Source organism: Chiloscyllium plagiosum, unplaced genomic scaffold (assembly GCF_037043375.1).
Source record: "Chiloscyllium plagiosum isolate Xiang-an unplaced genomic scaffold, Cpla_swu_hap1 HiC_scaffold_44, whole genome shotgun sequence".
Taxonomy (NCBI): domain Eukaryota; kingdom Metazoa; phylum Chordata; class Chondrichthyes; order Orectolobiformes; family Hemiscylliidae; genus Chiloscyllium; species Chiloscyllium plagiosum.
Window position 1 is genome coordinate 17,519,107 of NW_028270182.1, and position 22,146 is coordinate 17,541,252.

Below are 22,146 nucleotides of genomic sequence, written 5' to 3' on the forward strand. Positions count from 1 at the left end.
GAAACCAGATAGATAAAACAAAACTATGTCCATTGGCTGAAAATCCTAGAACCAGGAGCAGAGTCTCAGGGTCAGAGCGTTCAGGAGAGATGATTTGAAGCACTTCTAAACACAGTGGCTGATGGACCAGCTCTCTCTCCCCAGAGAGAGATCTTTTCTTTTGGTTAAGCAAAGATATTAAGGAACATTGGTCAAAGGCAGGTCACAGAGTTAGGCCACAGAGACACCATATTCTCACTGAACTGGCTAGAGGGGCTGACTGGCCTCCTTTTCTTCCTATCTTCCCATGCTTTGTATGAACCCTGACAAGTCTCAGTTTAAGAGTGACTAACCTTGTGGCGAGGGGCTGTTTGCCAGTCACCCGTTTAATGGCGGGTTCCTGTCCAAGGGCTTGTGGGTCACCCATGACGGATGTGTTTTGTGGTCCTCGTGTGGCACTGCCTCCTGGAAACGTGGCGAACTGGAGTTGGCAATGCCAATGGCCGGGTGAAGCTCCAGGTAACCCTCGGAAACAACCAGGCTGAGGGCTACGTTCAAGAAGACAACTCTCCACTACCCGACCACCACGTGGCAATTAGGGGACCTGTCCTGAATTCCGGCCTAGGCAATGGAGAGAACAAATTCGCACTAAATTGGATCTAACTAAATCGGCAACGGCTTTTTAAAATTCTCTCGTGGGACGCGGGCACCAAAGCTGGCTTGGCGTCTTGTGCCCGTCACCGGAATCCCCCCTTGAGAAGGTGGGAGTGAGCTGCCTTATTGAAACGTTGCAGGCCACCCGCTGTAGGTCAGCCCCCTCAGCGGCCTCACGGACGGAATTCCGGGATTTCAGCCCAGCGATAGTGAAGGAACGGCGATATATTTCCAAGTCAGGATGGTGAGGGGCCCAGAGGGGGACTTGCAGGGGGTGGTGTTCTCGAGTATCTGCTGCCCTTGTCCTTCTCGATGGGAGTGCTCGTGGGTTTGGAAGGTGCTGTCTGAGGAGCTTTGGTGCGTTTCTGCAGGGCACCGTGTAGATGGTACACACTGCTGCTCCTGAGCATCAGTGATGGAGAGAGAGAGTGTTTGTGGATGTGTTGCCAATCAAGTGGGCTGCTTTGTCCTGGATAATGTCAAGTTTCTCAAGTGCTGTTGGAGCTTCACTCATCCTGACAAGCTGATCGCACTCCTGACATTATTTTTCAAATCCCTACGGTGTGGAAACAGGCCCTTCGGCCCAACAAATTCACACCGACCCTCCGAAGAGTAACTCACCCGGACCCATTCCCCTCTTACAGGTTTTCCTGTGACCCTAACCGACACATCCCTGAACACTACGGGCAATTTAGCACGACCAATCCACCCTGACCTGCACATCTTTGGAGTGTGGGAGGAAACCGGAGCACCCGGAGGAAACCCTCGCAGACACGGGGAGAATGGGCAAACTCCACACAGGCAGTCGCCCTTTTTGACATCACATGGAGTGAATCGAATTGGCTGAAGTCTGGTGTCTGGGGACCACTGGAGGGGGCTGAGATGCAGCCTCTGTTCAACAATTCTGGCTGAAGATGGCTGTGCAAGCTTCAGCCTTATCCTTTCCCCTGATGCTCTGGGCTCTTCCATCATTGAGGATGGGGATATTTGTGGAGCCTTCTCCTCCAATCACCATGCACCACTGGATGTGGCAGGACTGAAGAGCTTAGAGCTGATCGGTTGGTTGTAGGATCAGATAGCTCTGTCCATCACTTGCTGCTTATGCTCTTTGGCAAGTCGTCCTGTTTGGTGGTTCCACCTCATCCTCAGGAATACCTGGTGCTGCTCCTGCACTCCCCTTTGGAATGAATCATACGAAGGCAAGGGGTTGAACGCATTTGGAAGGCGATGGATCTGGTGGAGTGCAGGAGGAGACCTTTACCCCATTAGAAGTAGCTGGGAGCACACTGGCCTTGCATTAGGTCAAAGACTAGGATGAGGGTCATGCCTTCAGGATAGTTGGGATGAATTTTGAGTGAATGCACAAATTAAACAATACAGGCCAAAGAGCAACAGAGAAGGTCCAGTTGCAACAGGCTGTGCTGGAGTAACCCAGAGAGAAACATGTTTCAGGAGAGAGAACAGCTCAGGAACGTGGTAGTTTATCCGGAGAGAGCAGAGGTTAGGAACGTGGTAGTTTATCCGGAGGGAGCAGAGATCAGGAACGTGATAGTTTATCCGGAGGAAGCAGAGGTCAGCAGCGTGGTAGTTTATCCGGAGGAAGCAGAGGTCAGGAACGTGGTAGTTTATCCGGAGAGAGCAGAGATCAGGAATGTCATAGTTTATCCGGAGGGAGCAGAGGTCAGGAACATGGTAGTTTATCCGGAGGGAGCAGAGATCAGGAATGTCATAGTTTATCCGGAGGGAGCAGAGGTCAGGAACGTGGTAGTTTATCCGGAGAGAGCAGAGGTCAGAAACGTGGTAGATTATCCGGAGGGAGCAGAGGTCAGGAATGTCATAGTTTGTCCGGAGAGAGCAGAGGTCAGGAACGTGGTAGTTTATCCAGTGGGAGCACAGGTCAGGCACGTGGTAGTTTATCCGGAGAGAGCAGAGGTCAGGAACGTGGTAGTTTATCCGGAGGGAGCAGAGGTCAGGAATGTCATAGTTTATCCGGAGACAGCAGAGGACAGCAACGTGGTAGTTTATCCGGAGAGAGCAGAGGTCAGGAACGTGGTAGATTATCCGGAGGGAGCAGAGGTCAGGAATGTCATAGTTTATCCGGAGGGAGCAGAGGTCAGGAACGTGGTAGTTTATCCGGAGGGAGCAGAGGTCAGGAACGTAGTAGTTTATCCGGAGAGAGCAGAGGTCAGGAACGTGGTAGTTTATCCGGAGGGAACAGAGGTCAGGAACTTGGTAGTTTATCCGGAGAGAGCAGAGGTCAGGAATGTCATAGTTTATCCGGAGACAGCAGAGGTCAGGAATATCGTAGTTTATCCGGAGAGAGCAGAGGTCAGGAACGTGGTAGTTTATCCGGAGGGAGCAGAGGTCAGGAACGTGGTCGTTTATTCGGAGGGAGCAGAGGTCAGGAATGTCATAGCTATCCGGAGAGAGCAGAGGTCAGGAACGTGGGAGTTTATCCAGAGAGAGCAGAGGTCAGGAACGTGATAGTTTATCCGGAGGAAGCAGAGGTCAGCAGCGTGGTAGTTTATCCGGAGGAAGCAGAGGTCAGGAATGTGGTAGTTTATCCGGAGAGAGCAGAGGTCAGGAATGTCATAGTTTATCCGGAGGGAGCAGAGTCAGGAACGTGGTAGTTTATCCAGAGAGAGCAGAGGTCAGGAATGTCATAGTTTATTCGGAGGGAGCAGAGGTCAGGAACGTGGTAGTTTATCCGGAGGGAGCAGAGGTCAGGAACGTGGTAGTTTATCCGGAGGGAGCAGAGGTCAGGAATGTCATAGTTTATTCGGAGGGAGCAGAGGTCAGGAACGTGGTAGTTTATCCGGAGAGAGCAGACGTCAGGAACGTGCGAATTTATCTGGGGAGAGCAGAGGTCAGGAATGTCATAGTTTATCCGGAGACAGCAGAGGTCAGGAACGTGGTAGTTTATCCGGAGGGAGCACAGGTCAGGAACTTGGTAGTTTATCCAGAGAGAGCAGAGGTCAGGAACGTGGTAGTTTATCCGGAGGGAGCAGAGGTCAGGAACGTGGTAGTTTATCCGGAGAGAGCAGAGGTCAGGAACGTGGTAGTTTATCCGGAGGGAGCAGAGGTCAGGAACGTGGTAGTTTATCCAGAGAGAGCAGAGGTCAGGAACGTGCGAATTTATCTGGAGAGAGCAGAGGTCAGGAATGTCATAGTTTATCCGGAGGGAGCAGAGATCAGGAACGTGGTAGTTTATCCGGAGAGAACAGAGGTCAGGAACGTGCGAATTTATCCGGAGGGAGCAGAGGTCAGGAACGTAGTAGTTTATCCGGAGGGAGCAGAGGTCAGGAACGTGGTAGTTTATCCAGAGAGAGCAGAGGTCAGGAATGTCATAGTTTATCCGGAGGGAGCAGAGGTCAGGAACGTGGTAGTTTATCCGGAGAGTGCAGAGATCAGGAATGTGGTAGTTTATCCGGAGAGAGCAGAGGTCAGGAACGTGGTAGTTTATCCGGAGAGAGCAGAGGTCAGGAATGTGGTAGTTTATCCAAGTGTTCACCTGGACCTTTTTAGTGGAGGCATTCGAGACAGCCCACGCAGGGCTGCATTCTAGAACAGGGAACATTCCAGTGCAGTACAGACCCTTTGGCCCTCGATGTTACCCCCGACCCGTGAAAGCAACGGGAAGCCCACCTATCCTACACTATTCCATTCTCGTCCATGTGTCTATCCAATGACTAGTTAAATGCCCTTAAAGTTGGCAAAGTGCACTCCAACTCAATGTCAACAGATTCGCTTTTTTTTTTCATTTGTTTAAACAATTCACAGTTTGCCAAACAATTCACAGTAACAGCTGGACACAGAGAAACAGCAATTTTACCAGGGAGAGGAGCAGCAAAGCCAGGCCCCAAGCCCTACCATTCAACCAGTTTTCAGGGAAACCAGGAACCTCAAATCCCAGTTTCCTTTGTTACAAACCAGTAAGTACGTACAGGACAGTCCAACTACATAAAGAACCAATGCTTAAGACACAGACCCTCCCAGCAAGCCCCATATCTATCCCACCCTCCGGTCACTCTAAGGCTGCCAGTCCCTCTGCCCCGTCTGGCTCTCTATCCACCCTGACACACCTTCTGATCACCTCCAGGACAGTCTGTCCTTCTCCCCCAGTCCCCACTCCCACAATCCCCAGCTCCCAGTGTATACCATTAACGCTGGGTTGTCCAACTGTGATTGGGTCCTTGGTACATCGCTCTGTATTCACTACTTGTTTGCTGCTCTGTTCTGATTGGGCTGTTTTACTTTAAATGGATATTCTGCTACTCCCAGAGATTCACAGGGACGTTGCCAACATTGGAGGGTTTGAGCTACAGGGAGAGGCTGAGCAGGCTGGGGCTGTTTTCCCTGGAGTGTGGGAGGGGTGACCTTATAGAGGTTTATAAAATCATGAGGGGCATGGATAGGGTAATTAGACAAGGGGTGGGTGAGTCCAGAACTGGAGGGCATAGGTTTAGGGTGAGAGGGGAAAGATATAAAAGGGACAACTTTTTCACAGACAGTGGTGCATGTGTGGAATGAGCTGCCAGAGGAAGTGGTGGACATCATTTAAAAGGCATCTGGATGGGTATATGAATAGGAAGGGTTTAGAGGGATGTGTACCGGGTGCTGGTGGATTGGTCTTCATAGCGAGATGAAGTTAGGATACCTGCTTAGCATGGGTGGACCGAAGGGTCTGTTTCCATGCAGGACATCTCTATGACTCTATACCAAGCAACTCTTACATTCTAGTCATAGTGGCCGGGATACCAGGATGTAAGAGAGACACGGACTTTTAAACTTACCTCAAACCTCCTGGTAATATGAGAACAGATTGTCTAAAAGGCCGAATAGACACAATTAATCAGAGTGAAATGTTTGGGCCTAAGTTGGCAACTGCCCCAGTTCATTCTACCGTAGAGTCGTGCATTAGTCAGGGGTAAATATAGAGCAATGGATAGGGGAATGGGTCTGGGTGGGATACTCTTCAGATGGTCAGTGTGAACCTGTTGGGCCAAATGGCCTGTTTCCACACTGTCGGGGTTCTATGATTCAATAATTCAGTACGGTTCTGATATAACGCGATAATTCTGTTGTCGTGTGATCGTGCATTATAAGTAAATTGCACAATAACCGCCCCATTTAAACTAATGGGGTCAGAATCGCGTTCTAGCCAATACAGGTAAGGAGAGTTCATAAATAGTAGTCTAAATTCTTCATTCGTGTTTCAGCCAATTCGCATTGAAGAAGCGCGCCTTCCAGCAGAACTGAATTTACTTAAGACAGAGAGGCCGTTGTTTTACTTACTGAGACGACATTCAGCAGGGTTTTTCCACACTCGCTAACTTCCGTCAGCCATGTTCTGCAAAGCTTGTCAGGGAATGTCGTCGGCCATTTTATGTTGCTCAGTCATGGGTGGCCCTGACAGGCAGTGAGGAAGGTCGGTGGTACGTTGGCCTTCATAGCGGGAGGATTCAAGGACAGAGGCAGGAATGCCTTGCTGCAGTTGTATCAGGGTCTTGCTGAGGCCACTCCTGGGGTATTGTGTGCAGTTACATTCTCCGTATCTAAGGAAGGATGTTCTGGCTGTTCAGAGAGGGGAATGAAAGTTTTCCAGCCCGACTCCTAGGATTTCAGGACTGATGTATGAGGAGAGATTGAATCGATTAGGAACTATATTCACTGGAGTTCAGAAGAACGAGGGGGACATCCCACAGGAAGCTACGGAATCCAGTCAGAACTAGACAGGAAGGCTGTTCCTGATGACCAGTTGAGTTAGGAACCAGGGGATGCAGTCTAAAGATGTGGGGTGGGCCATTTTGCAGTGAGATCAGTAGAGATTTTTCCGCCCTGAGAGTGGTGGATCTGTGGGATTCACTGCGACAGAAAGCAGCCAAGTTCAAGACATTGGAGGTGTTAGACATAGCACTTGGGGCGAGAGGTACTGAATGGTGCAGGGAGAAAGTGGGTACAGGAGTTGGATGGCCTACTCCTGCTTGTATATGCCTGTGATTCCATGCTCACCCTCCCCTTCAGTGTTCCTTCAACGACGATGTTTTAACTTCTCGGGAGTTTGATTTTTTGAGGAGTTGGACTTAGAACCAAACCTGCCGTGGTGTGTCTGGCATAGGCACAACACTAAACATTGTTAGTTTTAATCGAGAGGGAGCACGTAGAGCTGATGGAGACTGATGGGCATCACCCTGGATAATGTCAATATTGCTTGTCTTTGAGGTGTTTCTGTTCCAGTTTCCAGTAACCACTCGATTCTGCTTTTGTGGTCTTGCCTCACCAGGTGCTGTGGAACTTGCTAAAGTCGATATTTAAAAAAACAAGTCCACATTGCCAGCAGCCCTAATGACATAGCTGTGGGACTGCTTCCAATGTAGATTATGTACAACCGAGGGACCACTGTCTGGCATCATGTAGGACCCGTCCTCTCGAGAGCTTATGGGCTCAGTGGTTGGCACTGCTGCCTCACAGCACCATGGTCCCAGGTTCGATCCCAGCCTCGGGCGACTGTCTGTGTGGAGTTTGCACATTCTCCCCGTGTCTGCGTGGGTTTGCTCCGGTTTCCTCCCACAGTCCAAAGACGTGCAGGTCAGGGTGAATTGGCCACGCCAAATTGCCCACAGTGTTAGGTGCATTATTCAGAGGGAAATGGGACTGGGTGGGTTACTCTTCGGTGGGTCGGTGTGGACCTGTTGGGCCGAAGGGCCTGTTTCCACACAGTAGGGAATCTAATCTATTCTGTCGGAAACACAATCTCTTCACTGGTTTTCCACCAGAGCAGGTAGGTCTGGAAATGGCGTTCACTGGAATATCCAGCGGTAACAATTGAATCTCAGTTGGTATTCCTCACCCTAGTCTTCCTGACAAGAAACGTCCATTCAGGATCGAATTCATAACCAGTTGGAAAAACGCAGATTAATTCAGAAGGGATGGCGTGGATTTGTTCAGGGAAAATTACGTCCAACTAAATTGCCGGAGACTTTTGTTGGGGGGAGGGTGGGTTAATGGAGCGAGGGTGGATGAGGGTAATGTTGCTGATGTGGTGTACATGGACCTCCAGAACAGGTTGGATACAGTGCCACACAATAGACTTCTGCAGCAAGTTATGAGATATGGAATAAAAGCAGCAATGCAGATTCAAAATTGACCAAGGGATTGGAAACAGAGAGTACACAGAGCATGGAACTGTACAGCACAGGGACAGGCCCTTCGGCCTACAAGCCAAACGTGATGTCAAATTAAAGTAATCCCTTCTGCCTGGCCTTGCTCCATTTCCCTCTGTCCCTTGCATCTTCATGTCTTTATCTAAAAGTCTCGATTGTATCTGTCTCCATTACTACCCCTTGGCTGTGTGTTCAAGATTCTCAGTCTCAAAAAACCTGACCCTCACATCTCCTTTGAACTTCCCCCCCCTCTTCTTAAATGCAAACCCCCTCGTCTTAGACATTCCCTCTCTGCGCAAAAGGTTTCTGACTGTCAGCCTTTTCCACGCTTCCCATAATTTTGTAGACCTCTATCAAGTCTCCCCTCAGCCCCTCTCCACCGCTTCAGAGAAAACAACCCCAACTTTATGAGCTTCTTCTTACAGCTCATCCTCTCTCATCCAGGCAGCGTCCTGGTAAGCCTCTTCTGCACCCTCTTCAAAGCTTCCGCATCCTTCCTGTAATGCGGTGTCCCGAATTGAACACAAGTGTGGCCTAACCAAATTCTTGCAACATGACATCCTGACCATTCTACTCAGTTCCCTGACCAATAAAGGCAAGAAGCCTTCTTCACTATTCTATTCAGTTGGGCAGCCACTTTCAGAGAGCTATGGACTTGAGCCCCTAAGATCCCTCTGTACATCAATGCTGCTTGGGGCTTCACCACAAACAGTACAATTTTCCTTCACATCTGATCTCCCAAAGTGCAGCACTGGATCAAACTCCATCTGCGCCCATATCTGCAATTGATCTATATCCCTCGTGGCTGCTAGATATGTTTCAGGTTGGAGGAAGATTTGTAGCTGGAGGTGCTGGGACCCTTGTTATCTTGGTGAGCAAGGGTCAAGACAAACTTTTCAGATGATACAAAACTTGGGAGAATTAGAAACTGAAAATTCGGGCTGTGTGGAACACCAAAACATTGACAAGTTGGCAAACTGAGCTGAAAGACAGTCGAAGACACACACACACACACAGACACACATACACACACACACACACACACACTTACACAGACACTCAGACACAGACACACACACAGACACACAGACAGACACACACAGACAGATACACACACACACTTACACAGACACACACACAGACACAGACAAACATACACACAGACACACTGACACACACACAGACATACACTTACACAGACACACACAGACACACAGACAGACACACACTTACACGACACACACAGACACACACATACAGACACACTCTTACACAGAAGTATGAAAGAATGCATTTTGATAAAAAAGAACATGATATGAGGATAATATGCACTGTATTAAAAGATGTATAGGGTGAGAGACCTGAGTGCACATGTACATCATTTATTCCAGATACCAGAACTGAAAGAGATGCTAATAAGGCAAGCAATGGCTTTATTAACAAGGATATTGGACACAACAATGGGGAGGTTGAGATGAACCTGGTTAGATCTCAGCTGGAGTATTGTGGCTGTCACATTGGAGAGGGTGCAGTAGAGTGGTTCCAGCGATAAAAAAACGTCAGCCATGAAGATGTTGGGAGATGTAAGGACTGTGTTTTTTGGGAAGGGGAAGGGAGATTTGATCGGTGTTTCTCAAAGTCTTGAAGGATCTGAACGGAGTGGTTCGGGGGGAAACTGTTCCCACTCATAAAATGTCTTATCTCTTGGTCTTCAATAAATTTTATCTTCAGGTCAGATTGTCAGGCTTCTCAGCTGCTCTTGTACCTTTAATATCGCTTAATCAACCACAAGACATTTACACAGCACAAAACCCTGTTCAACTATACTCTGTTAACTGGTAAATAATTCACTTTATCACATCAAATTCACTGTAACTGTTTTATATACACCTTCAGCCGGTCACTTTGTGACAAAATAGTTTCCACTGAGTTTACACACACCCAAAACACAGAAGCACATCCCGAGTGAGGAGAGTCACAGGACTCGAAACATTCACACTGTTTGTCTCTCCACCCACACTGTCAGAGCTGCTGAGTTTCTCCGAGCAGATTTCAGTTTCCGCTTGTTTCACATCTCCAACTTTCTGCAGTTTTGTTTTTTGTTGTCAGATTTCAAGTCTCTGACACCAGGGTCTGGAACGCGTTGCCTGGAAATGTGGTGAAGGCAGGTTCAGCTGAGGCATTCACGAGGGGCCCTCGATGGTTTCTTACACAGAAAGAGCGTGCAGGGTCACAGGGTGAAAGACGTGGTGTTGGCAGGGAATGAAGAGGCTCCCAGAGCCAGTAAAGAAACAGTGGGATGAATGGCCTCCCTCCGCACACTAACAACTTGTGTGTTTCTGTCAGCCTGTTGTGTACAACCGGCATAGCTTTGATCCAGAGTGTGAAATGTTGGTTAGTGCTGAATGGTCTTCTGGTCCTCTCACTAACAGAAGGATGTGATGGCACTGGAGAAGGTGCAGAGGGGATTCACCAGGATGGGGCCGGCGATGGAGCATGGCAGCAATGAAGAGAGACTGGATAAGCTCAGGTGGTAACTGGGACTTCTTGGAGAATGAGGCAAATACGATGAATGGATAAGGGGAATGCCAAATGGGGGAGTCAGCAGAATGTCATCCCTGCTTCTAGCTCTCAGGGGTTTCACCATCTGTTAGAGAGACACACACACACACACACACACAGACACACACACAGACAGACACACACACAGACACACACACACGCACACACACACAGACACACACACACAGACACACACACACACACACACAGACACACACACAGACAGACACACACACAGACACACACACACGCACACACACACAGACACACACACACAGACACACACGCAGACACACACAGACACACACACACACATGCACACACAGACACACACACACACACAGACACACACACACACAGCCACACACACAGACACACACACACACACAGACACAAACACACACACACACAAACACACACACACACAGACACACACAGACACACACACACACACACACATGCACACACACACACAGCCACACACACAGACACACACACACACGCACACACACACAGACACACACACACACACACACACACACACACACACAGACACACACACACACACACACACACACAGACACACACACACACACAGACACACACACACACAGACACACACACACAGCCACACACACAGACACACTCACACACACAGACACAAACACACACACACAGGCACACACATAGGCACACACAGACACAGACACACACACACTCACACATAGACACAGACACACACACACAGACACACACACAGACACACACACACAGACACACACACAACCACACACACACAGACACACGCACACACAGACACACACACACAGACACACACACACACAGACACACACACAGACACACACACACACAGACATACACAGACATGCACACACTCACAGACACACAAACACACACACAGACACACGCACACACACACATGCACACACAGACACACACACACACAGACAGACACACACACACACATTGTCCTTTCCAATGACTGAGGGATGGTTTGGACCATTTCCCACGGGCTTCATGTAAACATTCTGTGGCTGTTGTTTCAGAGAGAGCACAGCTCGTGGGTGAATTATCGCTGTGGTTCTTCACAAGTTAAATAATTTTGAGGGCTGCGTAATTGTATTCTCCAGCTCGATCAAGCCACAGAACTGTTTTGGTTGCAAGATGAGTCATTGCGACACAGCATCAGTGCAAAGTGCAGGCAATCCAAAAAAACAAAACCCGACCTAGGTCAGTAATTTCCTTTCAGAATTGTCTCCTGACCTGTTTATTGCGTTGTTTCGCACACTTTAAGCCACGCTAGCTTCCATCACCTTCTCTTGCAGAGTCAACCAGCACAGAAAGAGACCCTTCAGTCCAACCAGTCCGTGCCTAACACAATCCCAAACTGAACTGCTGCCACCCTGCTTGCTCCTGACCCAGATCCCTCCAAACCTTTCCTGTTTATGTATCCATCCAAATATCTTTTAAATGTTGTAACCATAGCGTCACCCATCGTTGCCTCAGTAAGTTCATTCCACACGCCAACCACCTTCTGTGTGAAACATTTACCCCTCGTGTCTTTTTTGAATCTCTCACCTCTCAGCTTAAAAATGTGACCCCTAGTCTTGCAATCCCCCATCCTAGGGAAAAGTCACCTCCATTATCCCTATCTATACCCCCTCATGATTTTATAAACTTCCGTAAGATCGTCCCTCAACTTAGAGTCATAGAGTCGTAGGGGTGTACAGCACGGAAACAGACCCTTCGGTCCAACCCGTTCCATCCCGATATCCCAACCCAATCTAGTCCCACCTGCCAGCACCCGGCCCATATCCCTCCAAACCCTTCCTATTCATATACCCATCCAAATGCCTCTTAAATGTTGTAATTGTACCAGCCTCCACCACCTCCTCTGGCAGCTCATTCCATACCACCCTCTGTGTGAAAAAGTCACCCCTGAGGTCCCTTCCCCTCTCCTATGCTCTCTAGTTCTGGTCTCCCCCACCCCATGGAAAAGACCTTGTCTATTTATCCGATCCATGCCCCTGACTTCCTATGCTCCAGTGAAAAAAGTCGCAGCTTATCCATCCTTTTCTTATAACTCAAGCCTTCCGCACTTGGCAACATCCCGACAGATCTCTCCTGAATTCTCTGCAGCTTAATAATGTCTTGTGGCATCTCCCCCTCTGTCCGAAACCTGAATGGATTCCCTTCTCCAAACTCGACAATCCAATTATAAATTCCGACTGCGCTCGATCATCTCTGATTTCCTTTCTGGCAAAGTAACATATCAAAGGCTAATGCCGAATATCAAAGCTCACGGAGTAGGGAATAGTATTTCGGCAGAGATAAAAGATTGGCTGGTTAACTGGAATCAGACATTGTGCATAAGAGTCTCCTATCTCCCTGGTGAGATGTAACAAGTGGTGCACATAGTGGGGGGTCAATTCGGGGACTGCAACTGTTCACCAACCTTTAGACGAAAGGCCCAAAGGTAAGAAGTGAGTTGTGAAGAGGACAGAAGAGAACTACAAAGGGAATGAAGAGGCTCCTAGGGCTAGTACAGACACAGTGGGACGAATGGCCTCCCTCCACACTCTGACAATTTGTGCGTTTCTTTCAATCAGATGTGCACAACTGATTGGGAACGGCTTGAGTGCGGAAAACGTGGGGGGAAATCGCCATTTTTGGCGGGAAGCATGAAAGCAAAGCCTATTATCTAAGTGGTTGCACAACTCGAAGATTCAAAGGGATCTGGGTGTTCCAGTGCGTGAATCACAGAAGGTCAGTCAGGCAGTCAGGTCCCAGGTTCGACCCCCAGCCTCGGGTGACTGCCTGTGCGGAGTTCACACCTTCTGTGTGTGTTTCCTCCCACAGTCCTCCCAAAGATGTGCACACTAGACAGATTGGCCATGCGAAGTTGCTCCAGGGGTACACGGGCTAGGACTAGCCATGGGAAAGGCAGAGTTTACAGGGATGAGGTGGGATGCTCTTCGGAGGGTCGGTATGGGCTCATTGGACCTGCTTCCACACTCTAGGGATTCGATGGATCGTACTTAAGGAGGAATCAATCAATCAATCAGTCAATCCTTTGATCAAAACTCAATCTTCCATTCCATAGGCTCAGTGGTTAGCACTGCTGCCTCACGGCGCCAGGGACCTGGGTTCAATTCCCACCTCAGGCGACTGTCTGTGCGGAGTTTGCACATTCTCCCCGTGTCTGTGTGGGGTTTCCTCCGGGTGCTCTGGTTTCCTCTCACAGTCCAAAGATGTGCAGGTTAGGGTGGATTGGCCATGCTAAATTACCCCATAGTGTTCAGGGATGTGCAGGTTAGGGTGGATTGGCCATGCTAAATTACCCCATAGTGTTCAGGGATGTGTAGCTTAGGGTGGATTGGCCGCGCTAAATTGCCCGTAGTGTTAGGTGCATTAGTCAGAGGGAAATGGGTCTGAGTGGATTACTCTCCGGAGGGTCGGTGTGGACTTGTTGGGCTGAAGGGCCTGTTTCCGCACTGTAGGGAACTTAATCTGATAAAAAAGGACAAAAACACATTGGAGGACAGTTCAGATAAAGTATCACAAACTAATATCTGTAATGGGGATGTTGCTTTATGAGGATAGGTTGGGCAGGCTGGACTAGTGTCTGCTGGAGTTGGGAAAGCGTAAGAGACTACTTGTTAGAAACATGTACGACCTGGAGGGGTGTTGATGGGGAGGGCGATTGGAAGCATCTAGAACCTGGAGACACTTTAAAAGTCTAAGCTCACCCATTTAAAACAGAAATGTGGCAGAAAATAACATTGTCTCTGGGGGGGTCATGGGGTGGGCTGATTCAGGCCCGATGGGCGGAATGGCCTTCAGCTGTCCCTAATTTGTATGCGCGCACGCACATTTAAAAGAACTGAGCGATCCCAGTTCTTGAAAGGGCTGACGGACACGTTCTTTCCTCTGAAGTTTGGTTTTGGTTCAGGTTTTGTCACAGCAGATTTAATTTTGATCGACGTTCGATTCCCGATGAAACCCAACCCACACTCTCTCTCACAGCAACAAAACCTTTTTTCAGCACAGGAACAGAAGACGGTTGACGTCCAACGGATGGTAAACAGTGCTCTTTCACCGTTCGCTGGGGATAACAGTCATTCCCTGGTACCCAGGTAAGGGCTGAGGTTACAGGTTAGGAACATGGGGTTCTCAGTTTCAAGACTAATTCTCCATAGAGGCCACTCAGTGTCGCCAGCCCATTGAGTCCACTACAACCCTCCGAAGAGCATCCCATTCACCGACTCAACTCCCGCAACCCTGCATTTTCCAAGGCTAATCCACCTAGTTTGTACATCCCTGAACACTATGGTCAATTTAGCTTGAGTCTAGATTACAGAGTCGTGCTGGAAAAGCGCAGCAGGTCAGGCAGTATCCGAGGAGCAGGAAAATGGTTCCTGATGAAGTGCTTTTGCCTGATTTTCCTGCTCCTCGGATGCTGCCTGACCTGCTGTGCTTTTCCAGCACCGCTCTGATTTAGACTCTGGTTTCCAGCATCCGCAGTACTCACTTTCGCCTGGCAATTTAGCATGGCTCATTCATCCTCACCCGCACATCTTTGGCGTGTGGGAGGAAACCGGAGCACCCGGAGGAAACCCACGCAGACACGGAGAGAATGTGCAAACTCCACACAGACAGTCGCCTGAGGGTGGCACAGTGGCTCAGAGGTTAGCACTGCTGCCTCACAGCACCAGGGTCCCAGGTTCGATTCCAGCCTCGGGCGACTGTCTGTCTGGAGTTTGCACGTTCTCCCCGTGTCTGCGTGGGTTTCCTCCGGGTGCTCCGGTTTCCTCCCACAGTCCAAAGATGTGCAGGTCAGGTGAATTGGCCATAATAAATTGCCCGTAGTGTTAGGTATAGGGGTAAATGTAGGGGTATGGGTGGGTTGCGCTTCGGCGGGTCGGTGTGGACTTGTTGGGCCGAAGGGCCTGTTTCCACACTGTAGGGGTTCCATGGATCGCAGCTCCCTGGCGCTGTGAGGCAGCAGTGCTAACCACTGAGCCACTGTGATAATAGCTAGTGGGGGATGGCATGGAGTTGGAAATGGTGTAAACTTCCAGGAACTTAAGATGGCGGAGACGGAAACATAGATCATAGAACTGGACAGCACAGTGCAGGCCCTTCGGCCCTCGATGTTGTGCCGGCCTTTCATCCTACTCTATGATCAGACTAACCTACAGACCCTACGTTGTACTGTCATCCATGGGCCTACCCAAGAGTCACCTAATGTCTCTGACTCTACTCTCACTCTCTGAACCTACCTCTGACATCTCGCCTAAACTCTCTTCCAAACACCTTCAAATAACGTCCCCTCGTGATAGCCATTTCTGTCCTGGGAAGGAGTCTCTGGTTGTCTGGCTTGGAAGGACTGCAGATGCTGGAAGTCAGAGTCAATATGAGTCCTGACCAAGGGTTTTGACCAGAAATGTTGACTTTCCTGTTCCTCGGATGCCGTGCATTGCCAGCTTTCACATCCAGCAACTTAAGCCGTCTTCCAGGAACCTCGGAACTGGAGTAGGCCATTCAGCTCCTTAAGCTCGTGCTGTCATTCAATGAGATCATGGCTGATCTGTGGCCTACCTCAATATGGAGTCAGAGAGACGTACAGCACGGAAACAGACCCTTCGGCCAACCCGTCCATGCCAACCAGATGTCCCAACCCAATCTAGTCCCACCTGCCAGCGCCCGGCCCATATCCCTCCAAACCCTTCCTATTCATATACCCATCCAAATGCCTCTTAAATGTTGCAATTGTACCAGCCTCCACCACTTCCTCTGGCAGCTCATTCCATACACGCACCACCCTCTGCGTGAAAATGTTGCCCCTTAGGTCTCTTTTATATCTTTCCCCTCTCACCCTAAACCTATGCCCTCTAGTTCTGGACTCCTCCCACCCCAGGGAAAAGACTTTGCCTAGTTACCCTATCCATGCCCCTCATAATTTCGTTAATCTCTATAAGATCACCCCTCAGCCTCCGACGCTCATAACATCTTTCCAATAGGAAGGAGACCAGAATTGCACGCAATATTCCAACAGTGGCCTAACTAATGTCCTGTACAGCCGCAACATGACCTCCCAACTCTGGTACTCAATACTCTGACCAATAAAGGAAAGCATACTAAACGCCTCCTTCACTATCCTATCTACCTGTGACTCCACTTTCAAGGGGCTATGAACCTGCACTCCAAGGTCTCTTTGTTCAGCAACACTCCCCAGGACCTTACCATTAAGTGTATAAGCCCTGCTAAGATTTGCTTTCCCAAAATGCAGCATCTCACATTTATCTGAATTAAACTCCATCTGCCACTTCTCAGCCCATTGGCCCATCTGGTCCAGATCCTGTTGTAATCTGAGGTAACCGTCATTTTTTGACCCACACCCTTTAATATATTTGCTTAACAAAAACCTATCTATCGAAGATTTAAAATTAACAGCTGATCCATCATCTTCCGCCATCTATAGAAGAGCGTTCAAAAGATCCATCGCCCCTTGTGTACAGATGTGCTTCCTAACATCTTTCGTGAATGGTCTGACCTTAATTCTTCAGTCTATATCCCCTTATTCTTAAACCCCCGACCAGTGGAAATAGTTTCCCTTTATCGATCACGTATTTTCCTGTTAATATCTTGAAGATATCCATGCTTGCAGTCACAAAAGATAAATGAGTCTTAGAGTTATAGAGCCCTACAGCACGGAGACAGGCCCTTCGGCCCAACTGGTCCATGCTGACCAAAATGTCCATCCACACTAACCCCATTTCCCTGCACTTGGCCCATACCCTTCTAATCCTTCCCTCTCCATGTATTTGTCCAAATGCCTTTTAAATGTTGTTAATGTACCCGCCCCAATCACTTCTCCTGGCAGCTCATTCCATCTGCGTACCACCCTCTGGGTAAAAACGTTGTCCCTCAGGTTCCCTTTTATTCTTTCCCCTCTCACCTTAACCTGATGCCCTCTAATCCTCGATTCCCCAACCCTGGGGAAAAGACTGAGTGCATTCAGCCTATCCATGCCTCTCGTGATCTTATACACCTCTATAAGGTCACCCCTCAGTCTCCCACGCTCTAAGGAAAAAAGTCCTCGCTTGTCCAACGTCTTCCCTGTAACTCAGACCGTTGAGTCCAGAAAACATCCTTGTTGTGCCCTCTTTCCAGTTTAATAACATCCTTCCTACAGCAAGGTGACCAAAACTGTACACAATACTCCAAGTGTGGCCTCACCCAACGTCCTGTACAACTGCAACATAACTTCCCAACGTCTCTATTCCAGAATCCTCTTTGGCAGCCAACATATAAACCTTCAGAGTGCATCTCAAAACAAGAATACAGTCTGTAAAGATTTGCAACATATTCATCCCTGCCCAGGCATAACAATTCTCAAGACTGAGGTGAAAAGTCCCCTGCCTAACACTTGTCATCTTGTTGCCCACTTGTCTTACCCCGTCTATATCATTGTTGCAACCAATCTCCTCAGTAAAATTGGATAAACATTACTCTAGGCTGTCTTCTGCGTCCTGTGTGCACTAACCAATCTTCCATCGATTCTAAGAAATTACCCCTAGCTCCACAAGCCCCTAACTTCACCCTTTTGTAAAGCTCAAAGATGCATGAGTAGGTGGGGAGCAGAGGGATACAGATGCTTGACTTGTTTGACAACCACGCTGACTTGCTTGAATGCTTTTCCAAGTACATTATTCCTTAAGAACAGGTTCGAGCATTGATGTTCTAGCTGATGTATCATCCAGGCTCCTGCTCCCTGACTCTACGCTCTCCTCCAGCTCCCACAACTCTCACTGACACCCGCCCTCCACCAATTCCAGCCTCTTGCCAATTTTCATTTATTGTCCCGGTGCCATTGAGCCCTATGCTTTCCCATTAGCCCGCTTCGGGTCATCTGCAGTTCCTCGGAGTGTAGGGGCCACCAAAGTCAACATCTTGGTTTCTCCTGCTGTATCGCCCAACCCTACAACTGCCCCCGCGGAAAGGATTTGTTGAGCTGCAGTCCGTGTGGAATCACAGCACTAAGCACCGGAGAAAGTCAGCAGGAATGACTCAGTATTTACGGAGAGAGAGAGGCTTAATGTTCTGCATTTCTTCTTATGAGCTGAAAACCTTCGTCGATTCCTCCAGAGCTGAAAAGTCCCTTCGGCCCATCGGTTCCAACAGAACTCCAGCTAAAGTCGCGCGAATCCCCAATTTCCTGCACTTGTCCCGTATCCTGGAGTGTTCGGATATTTGAAGTGCTCATCCAAATATCTTTTGAACGCCTCCAGGCAGCGCATTCCCGCTTCCTGCTGAGGGAAAGTGTCTTTTGTTCCCCCCCACAAATCCCCTCTGAATCTCCTGCCCCTTACCCTCTCGTGATTGGCCCCTCGACCAAATCTATTCAGCCTGTCCCATCCCCTCAATTTGACACACCTCAAGCATGTCCCCTCTCGGTCTCCTCAGCTTGAAAGAAAACAAACCAAGTCCGTCTCGTCTCTCCTTGTAGCTCAATTTCTCCATCCCAGGCAACACCCTGGTGAAGCTCCCCTGTACGCCCTCCAGTGCTGTCATGTCCTCCCTGTAGTGAGGTGACCAGAACTGCACACAGCACTCCAGCTGTGGCCTGACCAACGCTCTGATACAGCTCCAACATTACCTCCTTGCTCCTGCCAGACTGGGAAAAGGACTGGGAGACGATGCTCTTTATGGTACGGACTGAAGGGGAGGAGGGGCATGTGCAACAGATGGCGAGAGCGCCCCGAGCGAGTGGCAAAGAGAGTGCAAAAGGTGAGAGAGGAGTGATAGAGATGTAAAATAGGTGTCAGTGGTTAAGAATGCAAATAGTAGAAAATAGGCCAGCCCCTGCCTACCATACAGGCAACAGGGGATTGGGTAACTGGACAGTTGTTAAACAATGCCAATAGAGCAGGATGCCTTGTCCAGGGCCTATAGCAAGGTTCCAACGAAGCCTGACATAAGCTGGAGGAACAACATCTCCGATTCTGCCCAGTCGGGAAGACTCAACATTAAGTTGAACAGTGTCAGAGCATGAATACCACCCTCCATTTCCACTGCACCCCACCCCGGGGGGGTCGCTCCCAAACCGCCGTCTCACGCTCTCGTTTGAGAGAACCAGCTAGTGGTGAACTGAACCTGAGGGTCGCCGTTCCTCAGGCCTGTGGTAAGCCTGAGGAGGCAGGGTCTTCATGGTAAACTCACCCAGTGCAGCAGCCAGCCCGCTCAGTTGGCATCACCCTGCGTTGCAAAGCAGCCTTCCAGCCAACTGAGTTCACTCATCAAACCACCGCTCATTCCACCTTGCCAACTTGGAAAAGCCAATGTTGGTCCAATCTCCATTTTCCATTGGTTAGTTATTGTGGGATAGGGAAGACTTAAAAACAAATCATAAGACATAGGAGCAGAAGCGAGGCCATTCAGCCCATCGATTCTACTCCGCCATTCAATCATGACTGATAGGTTTCTCAACCCCATTCTCCCGCTTTCTCCCCGTAACCCTGGATCCCCTTGATACTCAAGACCCTATCCATCTCCATCTTAAATATACCCAATGACCTGGCCCCCACAGCCCTCTGTGGAAGTGAATCCCATCGATTCCCCACTCTCTGGCTGAAGACATTTCTCCTTATCTCTGTTCTAAAAGCTCTTTCCCTTACTCTAAGGCTGTGTCCTCGGGTCCTAGTCCCTCCTCCCAATGGGAAACATCTTCCCAACATCCTCTCTGTCCAGGCCATTCACTATTCTGGATGTTTCAATTAGATCCTCCCTGATCCTTCCAGTATAGACCCAGAGTCCTCCAACATTCCTCATATGTTCAGCTTTTCATTCCTGAGACCATTCTCGTGAACCTCCGCTCAACAGGGTCAGTGAGATATGAGGCCAAAAACTACACACAAAAACAGCAGAGGACAGCTAAAAAAAGCAATGAGAGGAGGTGTGTGATGATGAAATATAAGGCTATGCTTAGCTGGTAACGTAGAAGAAGATTGCATGAGATTCTTTTAGATAGCTAAAAGGTAAGAGTGGGCATTAGACTGCTGGAATCTGAAGCTGCAGATGTAGTAATGGGGAGCAAAGGAACGATGGAGAAACTGGAACGGTACTTGGCATCACTTACACAAGTGGAGGGCACCAGCAACTTCAAGCAAGTCAGGGGAAGAGATGAGTACAGTGTAAGGATAAGGTGCTAGGGCAGCTGAAAGGTCTGAAGGTGGATAAATGACCAGGACCAGACGGACTACATCCCAGGGTCGAGAGTGCGGCGCTGGAAAAGCACAGCCGGTCAGGCAGCATCTGAGGAGCAGGACAGTCGAGGTTTCAGGCACACACACTCCTGATCTCCAGCATCCGCAGTCCTGACTTTCTCCTACGCCTACACCCCAGAGTTCTGACAGAGAGATTGTGAAGCATTGGTGGTGACCGTTCAGGAATTACTGGAGTCGGGGAGGATCCTAGAGGACTGGAATATGGCTAATGTAATAGAAGGGCGGGAGGCAGAAGACAGGAAACTAGAGGCTGGTTAGCCTCTCTTAGTTGTTAGTGCAATGTTTGAGTCCAATATTTAATTTTGGAAGTGTATAGTAAAGAAGACTTGAGCCAGCATGGCTTTGTCAAGGGTAGGTCATGCCTGATAGATCTGTGAGGAGCTAACGAGCAAGTTGGACAAAGGAGACCCATTGGACATGATCTATGTGGATCTCCAGAAGGCCTTCAACAAGGTGCTGCATAGGATGCTGCTACATAAGGTCAGAGCCCCATGGTGGTAAGGGCAAGGGCCTGGCATGGATAGAGGATTGGCTGACTGGAGGAAGGCAGAGAGTGGGGACTAGATTAGATTAAATTAGATTAGATTACTTACAGTGTGGAAACAGGCCCTTCGGCCCAACAAGTCCACACTGACCCTCCCTTCACCTAACACCACGGGCAATTTAGCGTGGCCAATTCATCCTAACCTGCACATTTTTGGACTGTGGGAGGAAACTGGAGCATCTGGAGGAAACCCACACAGACACGGGAAGAATGTGCAAACTCCACACAGACAGTTGCCTGAGGCGGGAATTGAACCCGGCTCTCTGGCGCTGTGAGGCAGCTGTGCTAACCACTGAGGACAAAGGAGGTGTTTTTCAAAATGGCAGCCGGTGATTAGTAGAGTTCCTCAGGGGTCATTGCTGGGACCACAACTACTCATGCTCTACATTAACGCTGTGGACGAAGGGACTGAAGGTGTTGTTGCTCATTTTACAGATGACGCAGCGATATGTGAAGGGACAGATAGCGTTGAGGGAGCGGGGAGGCTGCAGAAGGACTTGGACAGACTGGGAGACTGGGCAAAGAAGTGGCAGATGGAACGCAACGGAGGAAGTTGTGAGGTTATGCACTTTGATCGGAAGAGTAGAGGTGAAGGCTACTTTCTAAGTGGGGAAAGACTCCAGAAATCTGAAGCAGAAAGCAATTCGGGAGTTCTCGTTCAGGATTCTTTTCGGATTAGCATGCAGGTTCAGTTGTAGCTGGGAAGGCAGATGCAATGCTAGCATTCATTACAAGAGGGTTAGAATATAAGAGCAGAGACGTACTGCTGAGGCTGTATGAGGCTCTGAGCAGACTGGATTTGGAATAGAATGAGCATTTTAGGAGTCGGCGTCAAAGAAGGGATGTTCTGGCATTGGAGGGGGTCCAAAGGAGGGTTCCAAGACTGATCCCAGGGGTGAAGGGCTTGTCCTATGAGGACTCTGGGTCTGTGAGG

At 49.1% G+C, this 22,146-nt stretch overlaps 1 protein-coding gene across 2 annotated transcripts in view; it reads left to right on the top strand.

Moving 5' to 3' along the window:
- si:dkey-3k24.8 (lysophosphatidic acid receptor 6) overlaps positions 1-22,146 on the top strand; it is an 86,417-nt gene that overhangs the window by 54,259 nt on the left and 10,012 nt on the right. Inside the window, exon 2 of one of the 2 annotated variants that reach the window (XM_087982823.1) lies at positions 14,425-14,515. The exons of the other annotated variant lie outside the window; for it this stretch is intronic. The gene's annotated coding sequence lies outside the window, so the exon portion shown is untranslated. The remainder of the gene's footprint in view (positions 1-14,424; positions 14,516-22,146) is intronic. 2 annotated transcript variants of the gene reach the window in all.